The sequence below is a fragment of the Chinchilla lanigera genome, unplaced genomic scaffold (assembly GCF_000276665.1).
Source record: "Chinchilla lanigera isolate Chin_1 unplaced genomic scaffold, ChiLan1.0 scaffold00002, whole genome shotgun sequence".
NCBI classification, from domain to species: domain Eukaryota; kingdom Metazoa; phylum Chordata; class Mammalia; order Rodentia; family Chinchillidae; genus Chinchilla; species Chinchilla lanigera.
The window spans coordinates 9,956,873-9,962,872 of NW_004955403.1; positions in this window are offsets into that span (position 1 = coordinate 9,956,873).

The following is a 6,000-nucleotide window of genomic DNA, read 5'->3' on the forward strand; positions in this document are numbered from 1 at the left end:
TTTAGCACTGCTCTCAGCAAACTCTATGTTTCCAGGTCTTGGAGCTTTCTTAATTGCTTGCAATTCCAACCTAACGTCCAGACTTTGCCCCCGTACACTGGTTTTCCTTTGTTGTTGTTTTTGTTTATTTCTTTTTCTCAAACTGCAATGATTTCCACGTGGTCCCTGAATGACACAGAATGATATGCCCCTCCTTCAGTGTTCCAGGACTTTTTTTTGTATGTGACAGTGGTGATAGACAGAGTAATTCAAATAGGACTCTGTATCTTCCTCAACGTTGTTACTATTTTTCTCTTCAATATCTGTATCAAGCCAAAGCTATCTCTGGTCATGCTCTGAACTAAATCTTTCTCTTTCTTTTAATTTTTATTTTTTGTACATGTTTGCAGACCATAATGATTACATTCATCATGAGGAGCTGGTACATGCACATGACACATTTTAATTCTTCTTATTTCCCCTTCTCCTCTGCCCCACCATTCTTCCCTCCACCTCTTGCTTCCTTCTCCATTTGAAAAAGATCGATCTCCTACTTCCTATTATCTATCTTTTTATTTTGCTATTTGATTTATTTCTATCTTGGGTTTGTCATATAAAAAAATCATGTGATATTTAAGGTTTTGCATCTGATTTATTATACTTAATATTACAGTCTCAAGGTGCATCCATTTTCCTACAAATGACACAAATTTATCCTTCCATATGGAAGACTACTACTCTGACTAATACTAGTATTATGTATACATGTCATCCAATCTTCAGCCATTCATCTGTTGAGCAGTGGGAGGTGTTCCTGGGCAAAAGCTTAGCACTAAGTATCAATCTACCTTTGTGTCTGTGGTTTGAAGGATTCTATATTCTCATGTCAACCAATGCTCAGAGTTAGAAGTTTATTGAACTAGTTAGCTAATTTTTATGTTTATTTAGCGCCCTGTGTCCCTCCCATCATGCTTTTCTTCAGATAAGTCAGCACTCATGTCCTAACTCTCTTTGGAGGTGCCTACTGAATTTTCCAGAAGCCTCAGTCTCTGATAGCCTCATGGAAATTTGTGATTTTATAAGTTATCCAACTGGTCATTATTGGTGTGAGGGCACTGTTCTTTTAATCTCTCTACATCCTAAGCCAAAACCAGAGTCCGTCTCAACTGATTTTGAAGATAGGACTTCTAGAATTAAATATATATTTAATTCTATACACTTAAAAGTTTAAAATTGCTTTGAAATACTATTAATGAATATATATTTTTCTCACTGAACTCACTAAATGGTGCTGAAGAGAAAAAGGAGATTAATGAGAAAATATGCAAAATTAATTTCATGTATGAGGTTAACTGTTAGTGTCACTAACTTAGTACAGGACTGATAAGATATTTACTTGATTTTTCTTTTCAGTCCTGAAGACTGAATCCACTTGTACCCACAGCTTTCACACTGAGCAAGATTTCTACCTCTTTTTTATTTTTTAATTTTGATTCTCATTCTCATCAAGTCATTAAATTGCCTAGTATGGGCTCAAGCTTCAGATCTTTCTGCTTCAGCCTCCAGAGTGCTGGACTTATAAGCATATGCCACCATACTTGAGCTTGTTTTTTCCATATATATATAAAATGTATATGTAAATATAATTTTTTCAGTAAATTATAAATGCTTTTCAAATCCTAAATTCTTTGGAAATACAATGAGGTATTAAATGGTATTTAACACACGCTTGTGATTTGAAATAAATACTTAATAGCAATAGACCAACTTTAATGAAACTTTTGACAGTTAATTTAATGTCATGTGTTCAATTCATGAATTATTAGAAAATGTGTTAGTTCATTAGTCAGATGCTAGAATAATTTTAGCCATTTTCTGCCCGTGTCTCAAATAATTCAGATAATTTGTGTTTACAAAATAGGAATATTATTATTACTAAAAATTTAATTTTCAGCATCAAATCTTGTACTAGCATCAAAGCCTTGTACTAACTGATTCACACTTTGTTTTAAAATTAATCCACTAAGCTTTATTAGTAAACAAATAATAGACACTGAAGAAATGAATTGCCCTTTAAAAAGTTTATAATCTAATAGATACTGAATAGAAGTCAAGTAGGCAGTAGATATTTTTTTTAAAAAAATAAATATCTTCCTGCTTTAATATGATAAGTTTTAGGACAGATATTTGTGTGATGTCCTCCTTGGTCAGGCATTGTGCTGGGTACAGGTAGACACAAACGTGAAGGAGAGAGAAAAGTATAACTTGGACTCCATAAAACGTATGAAAGGACTAAAAAAAAACCCTAAAAGAAAGCTAAAAGCAAAACCGTATTCATTAAGACAAAAATGGACCGATTTTATTTATATTGACTCTTAGAGAGCAACATGGAAAACTAGTCTAATTAGATATAGGCCAAATAATATGAATAGTACACAAAGTGAGAAAACAATGATCTTTAAACTTATGAAGGGATATATACTCTAACTTGTAAGAAAATAAGTGGAAACTCAAGTCATGTTGTCTTTATTTTAAAAAAAATTGTGACATGCCATATTAAGAAGGAAGAGAAATAGATGAACTTTTTCATTCCTTGTGGGAGGAGAAATAAACAACCTTTATGGTGATCATTTTGCCAATATTACTCAAAGAGTAAAATACATATCGACTTCCAGAAATTTGTTTCACTCTCTAAGGGCCAAAAATTGTATGATATGTCTATATATTAGAATGTGTTTACTTGTAATAACCAAAAATTAGAAATATATCAACTATTCATTATTGACATTCATTATATAACATATATTATATAAGATGTTATATACCTATGTAATGTAATGAGAAACACACAGTATGATGTATCAAATATATTTTGGTACATTTGGACAGAATACTATACTCTCATTAAAATAAACACTGGTTCTACAAAAACTCATGGGATCATGTCTAAAATATATCGTTAAGAGAAACATGTAAATTAGACATGAGTCTATGCTACAACTTGCGTGAGTTATATAAATGTGTCAGTGTGATTTCTTATGCATAAGTTAATTTGTGTTCATATTTCCATAATTTGAGTATTCCTGAAAGATACAAAATAAGGCAATATGACTGTTTGGGGAGGGAAATTGGGTACATGGTAAAATATGGAGAAAATTCTTATTTTACTTCATATCATTACTTTTCTTATGCAATAGAACAACCACTGTTAATTTCCTATCATCTTGTTTTGAAATTTTGCATCGTTTTTCTTGTTTTTCTAGTCTCTTTAAAATAAAAAAATAAATGAATAAAATAAATTGTAACAGGATTATTTTCAGTAACAAAGGTAGAAAATGATGAATACATTAATTTAAGTAGTAAGCTCAAGGTGCAACTAATAAATAAACTCAGTTTGTGAAACCTGAATTTCATATTCATCCTTCACCAGTTTCTCAAGTCTTACTGACATCCTTCCTTTCTTTGCATGTAGGAACAGACACTGTATTTGCAATTAAGAAATATATATGGGAAACATCCCATTTATATCCCAAATTCTCCGTCTGATAGTGCACAGCAAAATCTCCTGGTCCACAGCAAAGCTGCAGGAGGAGGAGCAGGAGCTCTGAATTCCAGATTCCTCATTCGTTCTGTCTGGGCTGAGTGGAGATGAGACTCTCCAAGGCTGGCATCTGCCCCTATGAAGATTTACACCCATCTTGTTAAAAGTTCTTTTGTCCATGCATTAAGTAATGTTTTAAAATATTCCTACTTATTAACGTAGTAGAAAAATCTTTGAATTGCTAACATAATACAGCTAGCACAGTTATTTCCTATAAAAATGAGATTTCCATGAGAGTTGAAAATCTATTTCTACTTTGGCATCTGTTATAAATTATGGTCGCCCTCCATCCTGCCGTGAATCCCGCACACAAAGTGACAGACACCCATGATAAATGTTTCTGTTTCCTACTGCTCATGCAAGTCTGAATTCACTTCTGCCAACTTGGCAAAGATCTTTTTTTAAAAATTCCAACATTTACTATATTTAATTCATTAGTTTGGCACAGCATGATAATAAGTAATATGGAACATATTCTATACCTTAAGGACTTGTCATAAAATTACAGACACAGAGAACATTTCTAAAACAGTCTGTCCAGTGGATTGAAGCCAAATGTGACCCAAGGGGTCAAACATTGCTCACAGACAACTGTTCCTTTACTTTCTTACTTCTTACCAGCTTGTGTTAATTTCTTATTTTACTAGTCCATAGGATAGAAATAAAATTATCATAAGTAATTTCTGTTTTTCGAATAGCATTGTTCTGAAAAGGTGTTTAAGAATCAAGATTTTTATTAATGCATGCTGATATGGAAAGTTTTGCTCTTTAAAGAGACCTATAGGCAGCTTCTGTAGAGTATAAAGTATAACACCCATTTTTCTCTTTCTAAATTGTTATGTAATGGATTCCTTTGAAAGAGGACTGTTGATTAGTATAACACATTTGTAACATTTCATATCATAGGTGATGGTAAGAATTTGGTAGCCCCTTCTGGCTGTGCCACCTGTGGGTGAAGCAGATAGCTCCCTCCTTCCTTTTATAACGACATTGATTCCATTCACGAGGGCTCCACTCATTAGACCCTTCACCTCCCAAAAGGCCCTACTTCTTCAAACTTCCACAACGGTGATGAGACTTCAACATGAATTTTCGGTGACACATTCAGAATATAGCAGCAGGCGATTTATAGGAACTTCACAAATCCCTATTGAGAAGAGATATTTAAGGTTTACAAGTATTTCACTTTTTATCATGGACCAAGTATCTGGGAATATTTTGTTTAATGAAGGTTATGGTATAAAAATAGGACTTAGGATAAAAGTTTTAAATCCTAGAACAATAAGCAGTGACTGTTTCTCTTGTAATCATATTTATTGGTCTATTATTTTTTATCTCCCTAGACAATTTTTAAAAGTAAAAATAAAGTAGAAAAAATAAAGCTGGCATTGAATTGTTTCTGTGTGATTTTCTTTCAAACTCACAGGATTAATGGGTTTATTAATTCAATAATCACTGATTAAAGATTTCTATTTTTCATACCCCCTAGAATTACCAGCATATGAAGCCCAGCAATTCTATCATGTCATACAGAAAATTTTATCCAATAGAGGGAGAGGTAAGGATATTTTGTACAGGAGGTTGGAATTGGACTGTTTCTCAAAGAGAAGCTATTTTCAAAATGGAAAACTAAAAAAGTTAATAGAATAACAGGTAATGTAAACATCTAGAGGTATTTTATAAGGATGGTACTGTAAAAAATAGTGACATAACTTAGAAAGAGTAAGTGGGGGGAAAGTCCTGGATGACATGAGAAGATTTGTCTAAGCAGAGGTGTTAATTTGTAAGAGCTTTATCTGTAGATCATATGAACCAGAGGAACAATCTAAGAAAAGTTAGAAGAGTTTGTAGGCATTTTATAAATTATAAATAATTCTACAGAGAAGGCAATAAACAGTGCAAAGCTTTCAGTGTTAGAAGGCTAAAAACCAAGTCTTTGTAAAGTTCAAGAGAAATCTAGTTTTTCTTGGCCAGAAAATTGCAATTACTTCACTTCTAAAAGATTTATTATGCTACAGTGTACACCCAGAATGAAGATAGGGTGGTTCTAAAGTATGTTCTAAAATGGAGGCATATGTGAAAACTAAATTCTCTATGAAATGCATAAATGCTGTGAATATAGATTCCTATAAAATAACATCTTTCAGAATTAGATTTGTTTAGTGTAATTTTCAGTATTTATTCTTCTTCTTATGACTTTAGTATGTTTCCTATAATGTTGTAAACAACAATTTTACCTATTATCTTTAGTTTGTGTTTATTCAACAAGAATCACTATAACTGAAATAATATCTATTTGTTTATAATATAGAATATTTTATTTATTTTTCAAAACTAGTTTGCTCTGTAATTCTCATAACTATATACTTTAGAGTATTTATTCATAAAATAGTAAACAAGTATTTATTCATACTAAAACT